This window comes from Pinus tabuliformis, chromosome 2_2, assembly GCF_031772625.1.
Source record: "Pinus tabuliformis cultivar Carrire ecotype Pingquan chromosome 2_2, CPIR1, whole genome shotgun sequence".
Lineage (NCBI taxonomy): Eukaryota > Viridiplantae > Streptophyta > Pinopsida > Pinales > Pinaceae > Pinus > Pinus tabuliformis.
Window position 1 is genome coordinate 757,191,620 of NC_142300.1, and position 24,176 is coordinate 757,215,795.

The window sequence follows — 24,176 nt, forward strand, 5'->3', positions numbered from 1 at the left end:
AATGTCCAAACCTGTTAGTATGACTAGCGTAGCCCAAATACCATCAGCTATGGAGGCCACGTTATCTAAAATGAATCGAAATCCCCAAGATGTCAGTGCAGCCATGATAGGGAGGAAATCAAAATCTATGACTCCACCCTTCCTTATCACATTCGAAATCTTCAACATTAATGTGCATAATTGCTTGGTAGACTCTGGCACCTCATGCACTGTTATGCCTTACATTGTTGCTAAGAGACTTCAGGCAATACTCGATAAAGCTTAAATTCGAATTATGCAGTTGAACAAAACGAATGTGAGAGTTATCGGGGAGTTGAAAGATGTGTTCATTTGGATGGCTGCCAATCCTCAATACACTCAAGTCATTGATATTGTGGTACTGGATATACCTGAGGCTTATGGGATGCTGCTTAGTAGGGACTAGTCATCAAATCTAAATGGATACTTCTCAACTGATTGGTCCCATCTTTTGTTGCCTCAGAGGGGAAAATGTGATATGCTGAGGGTGGATCAGGAAAGATACGTGAAGTACGTGGTAACGGAACCAAACAGCCCCAATGAACCTGTAATGTTCTATAACTCTATCCTTGGGAATTATAGTTCCAATGTTTATGCCACGAAAACCTGTTTCAAGGAGTGTCATGCAGAAACAGTCAAGGAGGCTTTGACAAACACATAGTTGGAAGAAAGAATTAAACACCCCCATAATCCAACTGATGAATTACCTTGTATTATAGTAGATGATAGGACTAATTTCATAGGAAGTAGTTCTTTTAGCGTAACATTAGAGTTTATTTTCAGGACACTCCACTTTGGTGACTCTATCTGTCTTGAAAGTGCAGGCGTTGGGAGCATTTTCATTGACCCACTAGGGAACCAATGTCTGATGGCCAACCAGTTGGAATGCACATGCACCAGTAACACAGCAGAACATGAAGGCCTGTTGAAAGGCCTGAGAAGAGCCATTGAAAGGAATGTAAAAAATCTCAGAGTTTTTGATGGCCCACAAATAATGGTGAACCAGGTAAAGAAAACTATACACTACATTCTGCCACACCTCGTGAGGTACCAACATGACGTATGGAGTTTAATTGACATTTCAATTATTTCAATGTCACATACATACCTCGAAAGTATGACCACGATGCCGATCTGGTGGCTGTTGTGGCTGTGAAACTTTTGCCTAATCTTAGATTAAACAAGAATAAATTTTATGTTGAATTGATTTTCGGATCATCTGTAACTGATAACATCTCAAATTGGTAGGTGTTCGAAGGTGACAATCAAATCCTTGAGTTCCTGCATTGTGAAAGAACACTCAAAAATGTAGCCATTAACAAAATGGAGCATGAAAAACTTATAAACAGAAGTGAAGACGAGGTGATATCTTTCATTGAGAAACTTATTTACTTTTCATCTCTCATGAGTGAGCTAACAGATAAGCACACAAAATTACAACACTCATGGCTGAGCCCATTCCAAGCTGTGGAAAAAATTGGTAATGGAATTTACATATTGAAAACCTTACAGGGAGACACTGAAAAACTCCCTATTAACAGCGAGCATCTCAAGAGATATTCCTAGTAGCCACCACATGGTGGGTACCTCCTAAGTGGGTTAGAGTTCATTTCATTTTGCTGTTAGTGTAGTTGTATTCCTGTCCTTTCTTTTTGTTTTCTGCAAAGTCTATTTTCTTGCTATTTTGAATGGCATTCCTTTTCAGCCAGCTGATGGTGGTCCTCCAGTCTTATTCTACCTTTCATATTTGCCCTCATTCACCACTCTCAGCCTTTCCCTTCCTCATTAACTTGCTGACGGTTCTGTTGTTCCTGAATCCATCATTTCCCTGCAAATCAAACAAAATTTCTATCAGCCCATGACCACTTGAGAATCAACAGTGGAAGGAAAACCAAAACCCCTCATTGGCATCTGTTGGGAACTATGTGAGATCTGTTGATAACTTGGATATATGGAGCATGTATGGCATCTTTATAAAACAAAAATGTGTAACTATAGCTGGACTGGCATGGAGGAACGCTGCATTTTGAATAAATCCCACTCAGACCTAGCCTATACTTACTTGTAAGGTTTACAGTCATTCTCCATTGGTCCTATCCACCACACTAAATGGTCCAATACTTGTTACTCACAAGTAAACCTCCTTTCATGGGCTAAGCTCACTGTCTCATACCCTGTGGCAAATCTAATTATGCTCTAGTCCTTGTGCCTGAAACTGGAAGGACTTATCTAAAAGGAAATGAAATGTCAAGTCCTTGTGCCAATCTGGAAGGATAGGTTGTTTGGGAAGCTGGTTAGAGTAAGGACAGTTGCTGGGCTCAGAGTACCAGTTGACACAGCAAGCCCAACCTTTCTTAAGCGGTTTAAAAATATGGCATGATCCATGACTACGCCCAATTCAATCAATGAAAATATAGCACTGAAATTCTCATATAAAGTGCAAGAAAAACATTTCTACATCAAGCTTGATGAGCAATAAAGAGCTAAGGTACACATCTAAACAGTTATGGACAGACCAGTGACGACCCCAAAGGGATTTTTGAAAGTGGGAAACAAGTAAAGGAAGGTCAATAAACCCCATAATATTGCCATTGGAAAATGCCTGTCAAAATCATATCATCAAGTAGAAGTTATTGTCTCTATCCCTCCTGAAACAGTTAATGTTTAAGTGGAACCCACGCTTGTCCATCTATATAGTTTGCATTTCAATTTTATCTTAACATCCTGATGTTTTATTGATCTGAAGGTTATTTGGAAACAAAGATAACTGGTTCACCCAACAGTTCGCCATTTGTTGTGGCTACAACTACCACAGTATTAAAACATGCTCTAATAGCAAATTTTAAATGGGTCCCCTTGAAGCTGGATTTTTCACTTCCTCGAATGATCTTCTTTCATCTCAAAAACGATAACTCTATGTCGGGTTAACCCTTCAATTCTTAATGGTCAAGACCTCCCCTTGAAAATATCTCTGCAGCATGATTTATTTAAAACCCGCACTCTCGTTCCCTCATCGGACCTTTCTCAATCCTCCTAAGTGTCTCTGGCAAAATAGGCCCGCATATATAATCACCCCTACCCTTATTATGGCTGTTCGTGCACTTAACGCACAAAACCCTCTATCACACCTCATTTGCCTTCATAGCTCTTTATAGTCAAAGTGCTTCACAAAGCATACATGAATCATCCCTTTCTACTCATCACACTTCACCTTGATCAAAGGGCGAAGGCTGGTTTATCATTAATGAATGATAGCGATGCAGGTAAGTTCTCCATCGCATCGCAAATCGCCAGTCGGCCAAGCCCCAAAGCTATATATAAAGGATGCATAAGTATCCCAAACCCAACAGCGTTATGAACCACAATATATATATTTTCAAGTCCGAAAGCCTGTCGCATATTGTAATCGACCCAAGTCCAAGGTTTATGTATATATGGTGCGCCCTTGGCCTCCAGACCCGCCGGCACTATGGATCACATTGTATACAATGTCGGGTCTGGCCCCTAATCACATATTGCATATCGGTGGAGCCCGGGCCTTATACATAATACGTGTAGCGATATAGCGGACCCACCGAGCTGTCAAATACAATATATATATTTTCGGGTCCTAAGCCCTATTGCATATTGCGGTCGGCGGAGCCCAAGTTTGTGCATATTGTGATATGCGATAGGCTGGACCTGGCGATATTTATAGACTCCAACATATAACATTTGAGGTCTGGCTTGAGCAATCGGGGCAGGATTTCCTGTGTTTTCATATGTTTTCCAAATTTTCTGAAATTACAAAGGGATCGGGTTTTTAGTGTAAAGGGCGGGCTTGTGGAGTCCCTATAGCAATTTCGCATTGTGGAAGTGGAAGGCATTGGTACTGTGACCCGCAGAGGGGCCAATACTTTATTGCGATTTAAAAGAAGCCCTTAAAAAATTGTGCCAAGCCTATGGGTTGAGTGGGAAATTGTATGTTAACTGTGTATCAGGCATAAATCCTTTTCACACTTGTTCCGTAGTTTTATGATCAAGCTAATGATAGTTATCCTTGTAGGTGAGAAGAAAAGGACTCAAGAGGGGATTCGAAGGGCCATGTATGGAGAAGCGTTGCGTTTAAGGCTCTGGTCGCAAGCGTTCCAGGTCGGAACCCCATGCATTGCCTGTACATTCTGTAAGTAGAGTTGTCCCGGAATTCATTATGCGAAGGCAACATACAATCACCCTTTCACCAACATCTTCTTCCTCAGGAAAGGAATCGATTTGGCTGTCATGATTTCTACGTGCTAGTGGTCACACTGACAATCCTATCTCTATGTACTCGATTTGCGTATCCAAAACAGTGGGAAGATGAAGAGGCAGGGTAGACCTAGAGTCAGGGGCATTTGCATAAGCATTACCTCCAAAGAGGAGAAATGGCTTTTGATTTTCAAGAAGAACATTTTTCTTTATTATGAATAAGGAGGACTATTTTGGGGGAAGAAGGAGCCTTTAGTTTCAGACTTATTTGATGGTTCTTTTATATGTTTTGGATCAGAGTGTTGTTGCTGGCATGAATGTAAATGTGATTTGTATTTATGCACTTGATGACTTACAGTTCACTATTAGTCTTGTTAAATTGAATGTGATTCAGTTTCATGGTTAACTTGTGAATGGTCTATGATTTGAAACTAAGTTAAACATCAATTGCAAGTTTAATTCCATATAAGAATGTGGATTCCTATATGAGTGATTGGATTGCAATTTAGCTTTAATACAGTCTTGTTCAGTTGTGAATTCAGTGATTGATTCATTTGGACCTGAATATGTACATGATCTTTATTCTTCTTTATCACGCTCCTGCTGAACATATATATGATGTTTAAACCTCTGTATTATGCTTCTGCAGGATAGATTAGGATATCTAGGACTAGATCAGAGTAGTTAGAAGTAGTATAGATAGGATTTAATACATAAAGGTTAGCTGTTTTATTTTGTTGATATAATCAAAGTCTTCCTCTCGGAAGCAATATTTCAGCGTGTCTGAACAGTTTACGGGGTCCCTTAAAACCTGTGAAAGCTAGCCATTCCAAACGAAAGAAGGTCTAATTGGGGTTTGTGATTGGGTTATTTCCCCTTGTTGGCATAGCGAACATTAGCCATGTCAACAGGGATCTACCCAGAAATTATTAAAATGAATCTTATTTGTAGTAGGTATTTATGATCAATGATTCAATCCCTTCATGCACTATTAATGAATAAGAAGTCTGAATATCCAGAAAATGGAAAAATGTTGGTGCTACCAGTGACTAACAAATGTGGCAGTTCAGTTCGTGTTCTTTCTGGTTTCTAAAATGACATGCAATAAATTATGAACACAGGGAAGTTACTAGGTGATATTTGCTAAAGATATCACTTGCACTTGAGGAAAACAAACTTGACTAGAGAGTTGTGGGGCTTACAACTACTCATTGCTGACAAGGGAAAGATCTGTCTGAACTCTCAATTCATTTGATGCCATTATCTAGCTTGACATTAGCTCTGATTTATATGTTAGCAACCACATTATAATAACTCATTGGGTATAAACTTTGGTATAAATCTTCGAGAAACCATAGTAGTTTTCAGCAATTAGAATGTATGTTTCAAGCATTTTGATTTTGGTTTGACATATCTAAGTCAAATTGCATGACTCGCCTTTGCTTAGGGACACTGATGGGAACGAGAATGGTGGATGGATTGTTTAAGGTATGTGGTTTTGACAGTGGGAGTACCATGACACGAGTTGATGGATTATGTATAGATTCCTTATCCATTGGGGAATAATACTCCAACTATTCTTCTAGTAAATATTTCTTAGACTCATTTTCAACTAGATGGTCCATAAGAAGAAAACAGGAAGATCAGTTGCATGAATAATTATTGGATTATCCGATTACTATACATTGTAAATGTGGTGCAAATAGTGAGAGTGAGAGACATATGTAGTGGGTCGATGTAGATATGATGAGGGAGAGATTTACAAAGATGCTTCTTGGAGAATATATGTTTAGTGGAAGCAAAGGAGTTAGCACAACCTTGTCATTGTCTAATGCCATTACCAATGTTTCAGGTTTTTGTTTCCATTAATATCTGTTTGTTTCTGAAAATTGTCTTTTTTTCATTTTAATTCAACCCATATGACTACACATATTTGTTTCAACATTGGACTATTAAAATTATTAAAATTTCATAGAGATCTTAGGTTACATCAAAATGGATCCCCTAGTGGTAATATAGGAGGAAATGCACTAGTAGATGACTTTGGTAATAGGAACAAGGTGCAAGGGAAGAAATGTGGTTTCCAATTCCAAGAGTACCTATGAATGGGCTATCAGATGAGACAAGGAAAAGTTGTTTTACCAGAGAGATTTCATAAGTTAGGTCTTCAAAGCTGCAAAATCCATAAATGAGCAGGTTCTTTCTGAAATGGAGGTTCCCGATGTGTATTGGGATATGCTTCCTGAGATATATCATCACTTTATCGTAAAGGAGATTCTTTAGTTTTGAGTTGGTTAAGCTCATGTGTCATATGTAACTCAATGCTTTCGAGGGATTGCAGCCTCGAAGCTCTTCCCCTTTTTCAATCCATTGACTGAACCCAAGTACGCACTTTGAAGTTATAACTACACTCTCTTTAGTTCTAACCTCTCAGCAATGCTCAATTGTTTTATCAACAATATTGCTCAATTGTTTTGTCAACAAAATTTTCTTTCTCTAAATGTGGAGATGCTTTGTTTGATTCTTATTCCAGAAGAGCGAGATTCATTATGTATTGATTTAAGCTTGGAGGCTTCTTGTTACAAATATATTTATCACTATTGTCTTTGTTATACAACTCAGGTTGTGTGCACCTCCTCTTGTCTTCAACGTTTCTAGTTGTCTTGGCCAAAACTTCAACCCTTAGAGAATTGCAGTTGGTTATGTACAAGGAGACTGCCCATTTTTTCTCAAAGATGGGAAAAATACCACTTTGATAGTAACCTGTGGGTTTCAATTGCTCTACCTTAAATTATTTTTGTTGCATCATAATTAATTTAAAACATGCATACAATACAATTTTTAGAGAACAAAGCTTCTATATTGGTAAAATATCAATGCCAAAATCAACAAAGATACAAAACCAATGATGGTAAGCTTTCATCCAAAATTCAAAATAATGTCTATTAAAAAATTGAATGAAATAAGAGACTATTACAACTTGAAGAATTCAAGGTGTAGTTGAGTTTGAAATTAAGGGTACGGGAAAGAGGGATTAATCTCATTTCATGATTTCATTCTTATTTTTCAAAGAAAACGGGGTCAGAGCCACTAAGTTCATATCTTAAATCACAATGCATATAAATATGAAATGAATTTCTTGAAATGAATTCCTGTTAAATATCATATAGGTGTATTTTGGACCTTAAGTAAAGTATCAACATAAAATAACTTCTGTAAAAATTTTGGCCTTTTTTCCTATCCCTGCATCATAATTACTCTAAAACATGCATATCATACAATTTTTAGAGAAAAAAGCTTCTATATTGGTAAATTATCAATCCAAAATCAACAGATATACAAAAAGAGTGATGATAAGGTTTCATGCAAGATACCAAATAATGTTTATTAAGAACTTTAATGTAATACGAGAATATTACAGCTAAAAGAATTCAAGGTACAGGTGAGTTTGAAATTAAGGGTATGGGAAGGAGGGATTGATCTAATTTCATGATTTCATTTTTATTTTTCATAGTTTTCAATTAATTTACTCATATTCAAAATGATGTTAATATTTGATCAATCTGGCGTAAAATGCATATTCATATTGACATTTATATTTGATATCCAATGTTTGTTGTTCAGATGACTGTATTTATAATTTACATTATCCCTGACATGTGATCTTAAATAAAATTTCATTTTTTAATGGCATTGATCTCAATATATAAAAAGGATTGAAAAAATTATAAGCCATGAATATTGGAGAGAAATCACACAATCATATTGTTACCACAATCATGGGCATGGGTCTCCTTGCTATTTTATAGAGTTCGTATCCACGATCCTTTATGGAGTTATACAAGCTATCTTGTATCAAATACCAAACATTCATAAATTATGGCATCTTTCACTCATTGCAACAACAATGGCCTTTACTTACACAACATTAGGATTTGGTCTCAGCATGACCAAAGTAATTGGTATTGTTTTATCCAACTGTCCTCCATTATTTTAAATCATTGGAGGGCTATGGAATTTCAATATCTAATCTTATTCCCCATAGTCCATATTCTATTGACATTGAATATTAAAATGCAAATATTATATGCATGTTTTATGTCTTCCTTGGTCTCTTGAAACTTATGAGGATCAACCCTTGAGAAAACTCCAGAAAATGGAGTGATTCATAGAACTATGGGTGGAATCACCACAACCACCTCTATTACTCAATCCCTTAAAGTTTGGAGGATCGTAGAGGCTCTTGGTGGCATTGCATTAGAATTTCCATACTCTCCACTTGTTCTTGAAATCTAGGTATGGATGAAATCCTAATATTCCTTTGTATATATGAAGCCTTTGGAAGGCATGAAGGTTCATCATTAACTATGTGGCTACAACCAATGACTAACTGTGTAGGATACTATGAAGTCTCCACCCCCTGAAAATAGAACTATGCAAAAAGAAAATTTGTTGGTTATGATGATATCAACTGCCTTCTTTATCCTATGTGGTTGTCTGGGCTATGCAGCCTTGGGAGAAAATACACTTGGAAACCTATTGGAAGGATTTGGATTCTATGAGACTTACTAGCTCATTGACTTTGCCAATGCATGCATTATGGCTCACTTGGTTGGAGCATATCAGTAAGTAAGATTTTTCTGATACTGTGTCAAAATTTATCAATGCCATATATAAATGCCAAGGTAATGAAAAACAATCATTTCCAAAACTTGGAAAAATAATCCCTATCTAAACACCCAATTTTTATTTTTATTTTTATTTTTTATTTTTTATTTTTTTTTATTTTTTATTTTTTAATTTATTAATTCTTTTTAATTATATATATATATATATATATATATATATATATATATATATATATATATATATATATATATATATATATATATATATATATATATATATATATATATATATATATATATATATAGATATATTTGAGGATTTAAAGGAAATATCTAGGCATATCCACCAAAATGGATCACATCCCTCCATCTTACCGACTAACCCTAAGGGCATTGAAGAGAATTGACCATGTGACCTCCCAATGGCAACACACTTTAGCAATGTTACCATGACCAATTGAGCTAACCCTAAAAGCTTCCCAATCATCCTTTCTCTTAGTGCTGCTTGATTGAAAAATAAATAATGTCTAGATTACCCACATTGGCATAACATCTCATTCTCTTGCAGGTTTTTTGTCAACCAATATTTGCTTTCATTGAAGGTTGGATTTCTGATAAATGGTTGAACACTAAGTCAAACAGTAAGTTCAGAATTCTCTTAAGTGTTGCATTATGTGGCTTGTATAGAGTCAAAATCCTAAAATTATGTTGGAGAAATGCGCTTGTGGTGTAAACTAACATCATTACCATCATATTTCCATTGTTCAATGATATGGTGGGATTTATAGGTGTTGTGAAATTTTGGCAATTGGTGGTGTACTTTCTAGTGGAGATGTACATTGCACATAAAAAGGTCCAACGATGAATACTCAAGTGGAAATTTTTGCAAACTTTGAGCTTCATGACACTTTTTGTATTTGTGGTAACCGTAGTTGATCCATAGAAGGTCTTGTGAAAGAGAAGAGCACATACAAGCCTTCAAATATGGTGTTAAGATTGTAGATATGTTGTGATACTCTTTGCTTATGTTTCTTTCTTAGAGCGATAAAAAAGTACTAGATATGTGGAGTGAGAGTGGCTTGATTTAAACACCTTTGTGTAAAGCCTCAATTACATTTCTATTTTGATATGTCATATAAATTTTAATATAGATTGAAAGTGGTATGGTATGATGTTTCTATGGTTTTCAACATCATATCATACCTTTAATGATCAAATGGAATAGGTCTGTGAAGTATATGTGGATAAACTTATCTTCATAAAATTAAAAAAGTCACATGACAAAACTAAGAAAAGTTGGAGTCTTCTGAAGGATTCTCGGGTACTAGAGTGAAATGACATACGTGGCAAGAAATACCATGTTGGGAGGCATACCATAGAAACTAAGAAAACACAAAATCAAACCAAGACCAGATTCTAAATTATTTATTTTACTTCAAATTATTGATCATCACTGGTTAAAGATGAACTGATAAAAAATAATCCTACTTCGAAAAATAACATGTCAATTCAAAGGTTGTGTGACCTTTATTAAACCTGAATACACCTTGGTTGAAATATTTTTCATCCAATTGTATAGGTGTGTTAATGCAATTCCTTTTTTTAATATTTTCTTAAAAAAAAATTATATATTCCATAGTGGTTGGGTGTTTGAATTCTGTCATCCTTCAACCCAAAGATAAGGCACATGACATGCAAATTAAAATTATGAAATTGAAACTTCACCACAGTGTACAATCCATGTCTACTATCAAAAAGATGGAATTGTGGTTGCGAATTAAAGGAAAAGTGGACAAGTAGGAAAATGAAATATGTCACTTACCTCAACAGGTTGTGATCTCCACTTAATAATTTTGTCTTGAGCTTGAAGGACTTTACTAGTACAAGTTGTTCAACAACAAAGAAATGCCTAGATCCGTGTATCTATGTAGTGTATCTTGGTAAGTATGTTATAATGAAGGAATTTATCCTTAAATACGAAAAATGTATTCAAGATTTTACTTAATTTTAGAGATCTTTTGGAAGGATTTGACCAGGATCTTATCTTTAAATACGAAAAATGTATTCAAGATTTTACTTAATTTTAGAGATCTTTTGGAAGGATTTGACAAAGATTTTATTTTTAAATACGAAGAACGTATTCAAGATTTTACTTAATTTTAGATATCTTTGTGAAGGATTTCACTTCCAAATCTCAAATCTCGTAGTATGGTAGTGAGACTAGTATTCCTCAAATGATATCTTTGACTAATGCTATTCTATATGTTCCTAAAAAGTATGACAAAATTGAATGGTAAATCACAGTTAAAAAAAAAAAATTTATTTGTTTATTCTATGTTATTATTTCTTTGTTATCACTTTTACTGTGTTTTTTTTTGCAACATGTGGTGCAATTTTTAGTATATTTTTGTTTTTATGCAAAGAGTCTTAAGCCCAATATGGGGGAGATGTTGTCACTTAGCATTAAATTAAAAAATTATAAAACATAAAAATCAGCCATTATATGTGGATTTCCACATTAATTTTACATCAAACATTATATAGAAAGATAAAGTAAATGAATGTAAAAATATGTAATTTCTTCAGACTGTGGAGTTGACAAATGACATGTAAAAATAATATTATTAATATTATCCAATGCCTAATTGATGGTATGTTCACTTGACATGTAATATTTAAAACACAAATACATTAATAGCAAATCATATTTTATTATATGCTATAAATAACATAATAATGTAATTTAAAATAAAGAAAAAATTCTTATATTTTCACTTTCCATTGTGAGAAAGATGTGCAACTTATTCCATTTCTAATTTCAAGTTTATATATAATATAGAAATATATTTTATTTCATCAATAGGTTTTTTCCAATTCAAGTTATGATAGAGATTTGTAGTTACTTCAATACACCATATAGAGTTGACATGTAGCATTTAAAAACTATTAATAACAAAAGTAATTCAATGTTTGTATGAAAAAAAACACACACATATATATTTATATAAAGAGAGAGGGATGTTTTTTCTGCTTCCTAATATGAGGAACATGTATGTATTAGCATTGTAATGAGGATAATGTGAATTATAATTAAAATAATTTTTTAATCCATTGAAAAACCACCCATGTCTAGGTAAGCGAGTTATCATTCATGTAGAATCATGTAGAAATGGCTCCAAGGAGCAACCATGTGAATAGGTGACCTACTTGGGGAGGATAATAGTGAATCCTCCCTACCACCTAAGTTACACTCACTTCGAACATTTTAGTAGTGTGTTGTTCAAAATCAACATAGATAGATTTGAATTCCAAATCTACCTAGATATCAGATGAATCAAACATCTTTCATCAAGTTTTGAATTTAAAAGATTGTCTATATCTTGAGAAAAATAAACACTTTAGGAAATAAGATACATCTATGATAATAAATATTACATGTCAAATAAACATAAAATAAATTTTACATTATATAATATCAACAATATTATTTTTACGTGTTATCTTTCAATTCTACATGAAATACTCAAAAATTGCATATCTCTCCTAAATAAAAAATATTTTTAATTTTTACTTTCATTTATTTTACTTCCATTTTTTACTTTCATTTATTTTACCTCTATATATAAAATTATTATAAAATTAAAATAAAAATTGATATATTTTTTTTGTTATTACTCTTTCCTATTTTATTAATATAAATATTATTTTATTTTAAATATAACATTAAATTACAAGATCTAGTCTTCCGCTGCGATGCAATGATCACACTCCACTTTTTCTTTCCTCCAATATTTTGCACACTATAACTTTAATGATTATAATCCGTATTTTTCCTCAACAGCTAAGATCATCTAATTATGATTGGGAGAATTTTTATCTTTGCTTTAGGAACAAACAACATATAAATTTTGAATAATATAGGTATTTTCTCTTATGTTTTTATGTTTTCCTGATATTATGAGGGGTTGTTGATGTAATGAATTTGCACAAATCATGTAAATCATGTAGGTGAGGTATCTTTACTAGCGATAGCCGTGTGAGCCAAAAGGTTGGGTTCCGAAGTTTCGCGTTTAAACTTATTTTTAAATGAGTAATGTAATGATATACAATAATGTATTGGCTTTAAAAAAGGTAAGGTTTTTCTTTCAAACTCAATGTTTTGTTCTCCTTTATTGTTTTTAATGAAAGTTTACTATATTTTCTAAAAGTATATTATTAAAAATTAACAATTAAATAGTATAATGTAAAAGTTGAAAAAATTCACTAAAATTCTGTAATCCGATAATCTAACTAACTCACAATTAAGCATCATACAAATCCAAAATTCATACATGGAGTAAGCAATGGGTAAAAAAATTGCCAAAAACAATAGTTAGGTTAAAGTCCCCAGGCTCTGCCTATGTGGTGTTGATGGCATGCTTTAACCTTTACATACATATTTTGGCACCGACTAAACCACTAGAGTCACGAGCGAGTGTAGCAAATAAATAGTAAAAAGACCCAAGACTACAACATAGGCAAACTACTATTATTCTAATAATATTTTTTAAATTTAAAAATAGTCAAACTGCTATTATTCTAATAGAACTTTTTTTTAATTAGAATTTAGCATTAAAAAAATAAATTTCAAATTAATAAAAGTGATGTAAAAAATATATTGGTGAAACTCTAATAAAGGCAGCGTAACTCGAATAAAAAATTGTTTCACCAATATCTTCCAGTGACTGATTTACTATGTGTCAAAATATATATATATATTCCAAATTTTGAATAATTAAAAAACACTATTGCACTTGTACATCTCTTTTATCTATCTAATATTCATTTCATTACACATTTTAAAATTAATTAAATTAGAACTTACCATGTGTATAATAGGACATTTAAATTAGAACTTACCATGTGTATAATAGGGCATTTTATTTTGATTACTGATTTGTTGAATATTTGGCAATCAGAAAGATATAGGTGCTGTCAAATAATTGACTGTATCTATATCTGTCTGATTTTTATCTTGATTATTAATTCGTTGAATATTTGGCAATCAGAAAGATATAAGTGCGGTCAAATAATTAACTGTATCCAGCTCAATATTTGGCGAATCAACAATCAAAATAAACTCAGGTTGCAAAACAAATGTAGTCATTTCAGATATTTATTTCACTCTAACTTGAATTCATAGAACACATTTAAAGATATAAAAACTAATTATGTGTTGGATTCTCATTATATATGGACTTGACGATCTAAAAACACATGTCTTGGACGTTAATTTATTTAATTTATATAATGGTGGCGAAGGGCTCACCCACTAGTTAGCTAGGCTTCTATGGTGAGTGATACAATGCTGCACAATTTGTGATGCAGTACAACGAGATTATTATTTTTGAGTTTAAAATAAATAATTAAATGCTACTTACAAATGGATTTAAAAACCTCTGCGTAGACCTGTACTAGTATCATGAAAATGAAGTCACCAAATTCATGTATTATAATACATTTTACGATAACATTTTTAAGCTAACACCAAATAACGACATAAATATATGTTAATAATTACTTTTATAAAAATTAAAAAAAATAATACTACAAATTTTGACGTTGTTATATTTAAAAAAAAAATTCTCATAATTGATCAAACTTTACCAAATGCCTAATCTCGTGATTGCCCGATCGGGGTGAGATCAAAGCAGCATGTGGAGGCCGCTTCTTATGTGTGAAAACAAGTGGATACAATGGGATGGACGGGCTTCCCAGTCCCTTCACATATTCGCATGCACAGAGAGAGGTACCGTCTGAATGTCAGTGGTTTGTATGAGCAATTATCCATCATTTGTGTGTGGCAATGGCAGAGTGTTAAGGAAATGCATGATGAATGCACCAGACACTCATCGATGTATTCAGATATGGTGTTGGGAGTTGTGGTGGCTGTCGGGAAGGAGGAGGAAGTGCAAGGGGTCGACGCTCTTTGGAAATGGTGTGTGGTTGCTCGCTGTGAAAATATACAGGGGTAGTGGGCTCGTTTAGTCCTTGCGGCTAGGAATCGTGGTTATTGGCGGTGCAAGGAAAGACTAGGCACAAAAGAAAAACTCCCTGCGGTCTCGAGGTGACCTATTCTACATCATTCTTATAGGGTGGTGGAGCTTGTCGGTAAGAAAACCCTGCAGCCAAAGGAGGAATCCTAAGTACCCCTACTCTAATAATGATTTCTGGTGCGACGGAGCCTAGTGGGTTCGCCTATGGTTTTTGGTTGTCAAATTTAATAGGTAGCGGCCAACTTTGCACTCATCTTGGGACGAAAACAACTACCCTATCCCTTGGTGGCAATGCATCATTGGCGGTATTTTGGAAGGTGTCTAGACTATCTAGTGGGGGTGGTACTTTCTAAGTAGAAGGAGCCATCTTGGTGAATTCATGTTATTCCGGGTGGTGCTACTCGTGTCTTTTGTCTGCGGGGATTGTTCTTTCAGGTGAAAATTCTGGTATTTAGTGCCTATTCAAGACGTGCCAATGTGAAGGGGATGCTCGTCCTCCCCTACTACCCTTGCTTGTGAAGGGGTGACAGACAAGGCTTTGGTTAAAGTGACGCCCCGTCCAGGTGGCAAAATGGTTGGGTGTGCACAGAAAGGAAATGTAGGTGTGAGAGGAGACCGTAGAGGTGGCAAGTAGGAGGTGACCAGAGGTGAAGGGTCACACAACCGTGGGCAGACTCGCAGGGACAGTGGCACCCGTGGCGGTAAGGAAAAGCATTGGCCGACAACACTCAAGGCTCAGGAGGGGTAGTGTCACGCCCATACCCTGGTGATAGTCTTTCAACTGCACGAAGGGGGTGCGGCACCACCACCCTTTTTCTTTTTAACAATACTCACAAGTGTGGGCTATGCCTACTTTCTATAGTTAGTTTATTTTTCACTTTTCTGAGTATAACATTCACATAGACAACGGAAACATTCAATTAGTCATCTTCATCATTATTACCATTTATACATATGGACGAAATATAATTAACATGAGGGGAAACTCCCTGAAATATGAGTTAACCCGATGCTAATAACAATCTTTTATAAAATATACAAGTTACAATCTTTATCTGGAAACCCCAAGTTTCCTCCTTACAATTTTTGCCACAACCATACAAATTCGTCGTTCGGCCCACGCCTGTCGTTCGACTGCCTTCGTGCAGCGCTACCCAGTCGTGTCGCCCACCTGGCGCACACTCGTAGCTTGTCCGCATCGTGTCACCCAAATACACACTCAACCATTCAACTTGTCGCACCATCGCACCAAGCACTCCACCTGTTCACCGAGGTGTCATGCCCATGGTTGTGTCACGCGAGTCGCCCAACTCGTGGGTTACCCAGCTTGTCCTCGGGTGCGCCCACCCGCTCACTATTTACACCCACCAACACACCAACTCATGATCACCTCAACTCGCTGCACCAACCACCTGTCCATGGTCTGCCCGAATCGTCGCGCCAACCCACCGTTCCACGGTTCGCCCGATTAACCGATTGACACCCTCACCTGAACTTGCCACACCTCGCTAAGTTACCAAGTGTGCCCACCATGTGGTCTAGATCGTCTACCTGCCTGCTACGGCAGCTCACTGCACCTCGTGTGTGCTTGCCCGGTGACCTGACCTACGAATCAACCTTTGCTAGACTCATCGAACTGCAGCCTCACCTGGTGCCCAGCCTGCGGCCTTGACCATCGACTTGCCCTACAGCCTTCGCTACCTGTGGCTCACCTGCTTTGCATTCACCGTATCTTGGCTCCATGCTTCGGCGCAAGATTTCACCTACACTTCGCCCTTCGTTTCAGACCTCTAAGTTGACTCTCACCTCTAGCTTACATAAACACTTGAAGAATTGCGTTTATGATTCTCCCACCATTCCTCTGCTTGCTTTATATGGTGTTCAACCTTTCGATTGGGGCTTTGACTCTCCAAGCCGACCCACCATTTTGTTGAACCGCCCCTCCTTCACGTCAGTCCATGGTGTGGGTGCCCATACATGGGATCGCCCTCCACCACTTCCACACTTAGTCATTTTTGCGATGTCTCTTCGTGTGGTCGTTTCGTCTGCTTCCTCTGTTCGACCAGCTCATCGCACTGTGCGGTTGCACCGTCAACTCGCCAGTTGAACCGCCTAGCTTGTCGCTCACCCGTTGTGTGCCCACACTGCCTCTCCACATCGAAACAATGACTCGTGGGCCTTACATCCTCCCCTACCTCAAGTCATTGTCGTCCTCGACAATACCATCATACGAGATAACAAAGTGTCGCTAGCTCCGACATCTAAAATGTGCATGCTTCCCATCTCTACTCTGCCATCGCACAAACCCTAAAGGTTCACGTCTCCATGAATCAGAAAGTCTCCTCAATCCATGATCATCAACCATATCTATCGCAATCCCCACATGCTACCCCATTGTGGAAGGTTGGTCCCTCCAACTCAAGCTACATGCTCATTGCAACATATCGTGTCGACCCTATCATGTATCGTGATCGTGTGAACTACTGCTATGATACTTCAACACAATTCTAACACATCTTAGTACACTGATATCCCCCATGACTCGAACTAGTCGGGTAGTTAATCCAACTATCATGCTCAAACCATGAGAATGCACATCCTCATGCCATCATTAGTCATTTCTCTCAGCATCCTATCACAACATCAACTCGATCAAGAATCCATCTCCATCAAAGTGTAAGTAAGCCATGCTCGGGTCCATGAAGTAGCCTCCATCTCATCTACAACATGTTTTCCATGATATTGGTGTCAATGTGTTGTATGTTAATTAGTCTCATCTATCCCAACATCAACATCCTTATATTTGTAAAATCCATCTCCTTAAACTGACTCTCAGTGTGCCACATCCAAGTCCATGAAGAAAACTACATCATATCTGTAATGTGCCATCCCTCAAGTCTATCAATGAAACAAGTATACACTTGTCTCATCATCCATGTGCTACCCATGGTCAGAAATGAATAAGCTCCCATGTATCAAAACTGGTTAAGACTTGGCTCAACCCATGCCCAAGTGTTTCCACCAAGGCATCATCATCGTTGCAACTCCATCACTCCAAAGTGTCTCATATTGATCCTCCACATCAGGTCACTCTCTTAAGGACACCCATAAATGTACTCAAAAGTATGCATCTCATACTGCATCAAAGTCCCTGACCTAAGCTCGTTAATGCATTAGATCCTCCAAGTCCACTATCATATGAAATCCTCAAAAGTTACAACTCCATGTCATCATGAGCTCGATGAGTCCCCTCCAACCAAAATCTTAGCAAGCATACATGTCTCGGCCCCAAAGGTCTCTGCAAGATTCCTCTGCGCCCCATGTAGTAGGAATGCTCCATATTATGCTCATAACTCCACCAAGTCCATGGCCTTGTTGTAGAAGAGTGCACGACATCCCCATCGGCTCATAAGTAAAATATCTACATGTCACATCAGCAAATCCATTGGCAAAACATCACTGCCTTGGAACTCCTCATTGGATGCCCATAAGTGACACCTCTACAAGTGCTCCTGCATAATGTCCCTACATAAGACTTCCATAATCCACCTACCCAACTTGATGTCCATGACTCAAGTTGCCCATGTTGTCCAACCAAGTAGACTCATCACAACATCGGTCATCCTCATCCAAGTCTATAATTCAGTCTAGTGCCCATAGTCACCCAAACCATATATTTCATCAAGTCATATGAGTCCCTTCCATCATAGCTCCCCTACTAAAGGTTCCACCAAGACTACCTCTTGGTCTTGGCCATGAGAAGTCCACCCAAGTATCATCAAAAGGTATGCCTTTCTTCAATCATTCCATGAGTCATGTCGAGCACTTAACCAATTCTCCATATAGCTAAAGAATGACCCATTCCTCCACAATGATCATCACATTCCTCCCTTGTCACGGGAATTTTCACCTTCTGCCATAAGGTCACAAACAACCCCAATAAGCTCTGCAACAGTCAATGGTCCTTGCTTCTCCATACAAGGTCTCATCATATACATCCATGGTAAGAATCTCCATCGTATCGGAAATTTGATTCTGCCCTTCCCTGCATATGGCCCATTTACTAAAAGATCCAATGAAACACAAGTATAAGTAGTACTTACTTCATCATGAGGCTCCTCCATGTGAGTATCCTCATCTACCAATGCCTGCAAACTGCATGATCCTGGTCCAACTTGATCAATTTCAAGTTCCTCCTCCATCATTGTCATGCCTGCAACATCCTCAAACATCACGGCTTCCTCTTCTTCATCATCGCAATCTGCAGCTACATCCTACTCCATTGCCCAACCAAGTCGAAGAAGTTCGTCTTCAACATTCCTTTGCAAGACTTCAAGTTCATCTTGAATCCGTGCGTTCTCTTCTTTCATCCACTTCAATCTATATAAGGTTAGCAAGAGTCTTCCTTGGCATTCTTCTAAACCTGCCATGTCTTGTCGTTCAGCTTGGCCCAAGCACAAGGCTTCACCTCTGCTAAACCTGTCACGAAGTGTAACACTTCCTTTGGTAAGCCTGGTTCGACTGAATCAAGCTTTGATACCATCTATCACGAAGTGATAGTGGGATCACCTTCTCTTCAAATCTTCAAAGAAGCCCTGTGGAAAATCAAGGCCTCTAATAGCATCTGTCACGCCCCTACCCTAGTGGTAGTCTTTCAATCACACGAAGGAGGGTGCGACACCACCACTCATTTTCTTTTTAACAATATTCACACGTGTGGACTATGCCTACTTTCTATACTTAGTTTATTTTTCACTTTTCTAAGTATAACATTCACATACACAGCAAAAACATTCAATTAGTCATCTTCATCATTATTACCATTTATACATATGCACAATGGATGATTAACGGGAGGGGCAACTCCCTGGAATATGAGTCTGTTTGATGCTAATAACAATCTTTTACAAAATATGCAAGTTACAGTCTTTACCGGGAAACCCCGAGTTTCGTCCTTACAATTTTTGCCACAACCATACAACTTCATCGTTGTGCCCGTGCCCGTTGCTTGGCTACCTTCGTGCAGCGTTGTCCGGTCATGTCTCCCACCCAGCGCACACCCGCAGCTTGTTCGCATTGTGACACCCAACTCCACGCTCAACTGTTCAGCTTGTCGCACTGGATGCTCCACCTGTTCACTGGCTCGTCGTGCCCACGACCGTGTCACTCGACTCACAGGTCGCCAAACTCGCGGGTCGCCCAGCTCACCCTTGGGTGCACCCGCCTGCTCACCGTTTACACCGCCCAACACACAAACTCACAGTCACCTCAACTCATCACACCAACCCCCCATGTGCGGTCTGCCCGATGTTGAAAATAGCAACAAGAAATGCTATAAATAGCATCTCAGGTACCAGTGTTGGAAATAGCAACAAGAAATGATAAAATAGAAATGCTAAAAATAGCATTGCTATAAATAGCATTTTGGGATAGATTCAAATTTTAGTTAGTCCCTGAACTAAAATTGAGAATTAAAATTTGAATTTGATCTTAGCAGTTGTTTGAAAAATAATTAATTAATTCATCTTGAGTTAATTAGTTGGAGAAAATCAAACATGAAGTTTATGTGAAGACATGCAACATTTTTCCCTTTGATTGAGGAAGTTATCCCTTGATTAAGGAGATCAGGATGAGTTGTACTTTGAGTTGTAATTAGTTAGCTCAGTTAACTGAGTTAAGTCCAGTTAGATTAGTTCCAACAGTTTGTTGAACTGATTGTGAGTTTAGTTAGTTAATGCATGCATGCACGTAACTACTACACTTCAGATAATTGAATATTCTATCATAAATAACTCATGGATGTTAGTTTATTCAGAGACCCATTTGAGATCAGATGATGGGACACTGTACTATCAGTTGCAGGAATATTCCATTGAGGATATCTCTTGCATGTAGAAGGAATTCATTCCTTGGAGATTGCGCAGTTACTTCTGAGTTTGTTGGGTTGCGTGAGAGGTGAATTCACATAGGTGGCAACTAGAGGACCCTGAAGAAACTATGCAAGGAAATAGGAGGCTTGAAGGACTAAGGCAAGGAATATGTGTTGTCTATTCTGTCTATGAGCAACAACGATGGATTGTACTGAGAGCTAGATAGATTGTGAGCTAAATCTTTGTGTAATCTAGACATATTACCACTTGTATGATAATATAGAGATCAAGGTTTTTAGCTAAGGCTTTCCCCAGATTATTCTTTTGTGTTCATGTGTGATTGATTTCTCATTCTCTGTTATATGTGTTTTATTTGATCTTGCTCAAAATCAATTAAGCTTCTGCAAGTTTGTTTGTAGAAGATCAAGTATTTTGCTTTAGTATATTGAATTATCAGGTGATCTACAGTGGGAAAATTCTACATCGTATCAGAGCAAAGGTGATCAAAGTGAAGAATAGTATATAAAGAAGGGAGAAGTTCGAAGTTTGAAGTTCCTGATTATAGAGTTCGAATTCTTATCACATCTCAAATTTCACCAATGGTATTCACGGTTTGAGACTCAAGTATGCCCTTGATGGAAACTCAAATTATATAGCCTGGAAGGATCACATGGAAGTGGTATTAGAGGAAAATAGTTTGAAGAACATCATTGATAGAGAAGTCCCCAAGCCAGCAGTTGCTAATGCCCAAGAATTAGTGGAATGGAAGAAATGTGTGGCTAGAGTGAGGAGGTTTCTTCTTGAGGGAGTTCGAGACAACATAGTCTCGAGTCTCCATGGGAAGGAGACACCATTTTCAATGTGGAAAACATTGAAGGATCTATATCAGAACAACAACGATCAGAGGAAACTGGCACTGAAAGACAAGCTTCAGAAAGTCAAGTGTGAAAAGGGTGACATGATCTCTACATATTTGAACAAGCTCACCACTTGCATGGATTAGCTTGGAAGTGTAGGGATCACGACAGTCGATGATGACATGGTGATTCTTGCTCTCCTTGGTCTTCCTAAGAGCTGGCATAGCTACCAAGACTTGGTAAATGGAAGAGAGAAACTGCCAAATTGGGAATGACTTTGGTTGGATCTGATGCAGGAGGAGATAAGGAGAAGCACCACCGATGGTTCTTCATCCAAGGAGGATGAAGAAAATTGTGACTTAGTGAGTAAGGCAAAGAAATGGAAAGTGAAGGATTCTCATCCCAAATCGAGTTCTTCCCATGGTGGGAAGAAGTTTGACAAATCAAAAGTGTGATGCTTTCATTGTCATGAGGTGGGCCATTATGCAACAAATTGTCCATTGAAGAAATCCAAGATGGGATCCAAGGAAGGATTTGAAGGTGAGGCATTGGCCTCTCAGTTTGAATTGGATGTTACCCTTATCACATGCATGGTTTCATCGATGATGGGTAGTGGTTAGTTTCTTGACAGTGGAGCCTCATTCCACATGACCAGCGATAAGAGTTTCTTCAGTACCTTGGAGGAGAAATACCTCAAGATACTCATAGCGATGGGTAATGATGAAAAGTATAGTGTTTTAGGTGTGGGCATAGTTTCTTTTCAGAGGGAGCATGGAGCTCGCATTACCTTGATAGATGTGAAGTATGTGCCAGGACTGAAGAAGAACTTGGTGTTGATTGCAATGCTGGAAGACAAAGGCTATGATGTAGTCTTCAGTAAGGGAAAGGTTTTCCTTAGACACATCACCATGAGACAGGTGAAGGAGATTGGTTCACGATTCAAGAACCTATATGCTCTTGAGGTTCAAGATGCATGCAAAGCCTTGAGGAGCAAGGAAACTATTGGAGACTTGGTGGTTGAGAGGAAGAGTAAATTACCTGTCAACATGCAACACTAGAAGAAGTTTCAGAAAATTGTCGAGGAGCCACAATTGGTGAAGCAACTTCAGGAGGTTGTGGAGTAGCCACAATTGGAGAAGCAGAGAGGAGACCAAGTGGAGGCATCCACTCATGTAGAGACCTCCAGTAGGGGGAAATGTCGAGCCAAGTGGGCAAAGGGATCACATGCATCCATACCTCCGGGTGAGAGGTAGGGCGATGTGATGTGATAGTCCCAAGACGGCTGAAATAGGGGCAAGATTCTTGAGGTACCCAACCTCTTTGATTAGACCTTGCTACGAGAGCCCCGACGAGGAGTAGCAGCACTGGTTGAGTGGGTAGAGATAGATGCAGATGGAGCGGTAGAGGAAGCTTCAGCATCAGAGGATGTTTCTAGCCCAACAAGGAGGTTAGTTGGGAGATCAGTTACTTACTTCTCAGTAACTGAGTTGTAGTGCAGCAGTGGGTAGCATGATGCAACATGATGAGAGGAGGTGCAGTGCAGATGCAGTGCTAGGAGATAGGACCAGCAACAGCACAGATGCAGCGGGAGGAATCAATGTGATTGATGTAGTCAGAGATCAAAGTGACATAGGCTAGAGCAGTCAAATACTGAAGAGCACAGAGGTGCAGAGTTTTCAGTCGACAAAGGAAATAACAGTTAGAGACTTTGATGATAGAGGCATCATTCTAATTCAGGTTGGATATTTTGTGTTTCTAGAGTTGTTGGAGCAAAAACACTAGGGACAAGTGTTGCATGCAGAACATTCCAAAGGTTTAGGATTGGGTTCGAGTTGAATGCCTTTCTTGTTGATAGGGAGTTTTGAAAATAGCAACAAGAAATGCTAAAAATAGAAATTCTATAAATAGCATCTCAGGTACGAGTGGTGGAAATAGAAACAAGGAATGATAAAATAGAAATGCTAAAAATACCATTTCTATAAATAAAAATTCGGGATAGATTCCAATTTTAATTAGTCTCTGAACTAAAATTAAGAATTAAAATTCGAATTTGATATTAGCAGCTATTTCAAAAATAATGAAATAATTCATCTTTAGTTAATTAGTTGGAGAAAATCAGAGATGAAGTCTATGTGAAGACATGCAACAATTTTCCCTTTGATTGATGAATTTATCCCTTGATTAAGGAGATCATGATGAGTTGTAATTAGTTAGCTCAGTTAACTGTGTTAAGTCCAGTTAGATTAGTTCCAATAGTTTTTTGAACTGATTGTGAATTCAGTTAGTTAATGCATGCATGCATGTAACTACTGCAATTCAGATAATTGAATATTCTCTCATAAATAATTCATGAATGTCAGTTCAGTCAGAGGCCCAGTTGAGATCAGATGATGGGACAATGTACTATCAATTGCAGGAATATTCCATTGAGGATATCTCTTGCATGCAGAAGGAATTTATTCCATGGAGATTATGCAGTTACTTCTAAGTTTGGTGAGTTGTGTGAGAGGTGAATTCACATAGGTGGCAGCGAGAGGACCC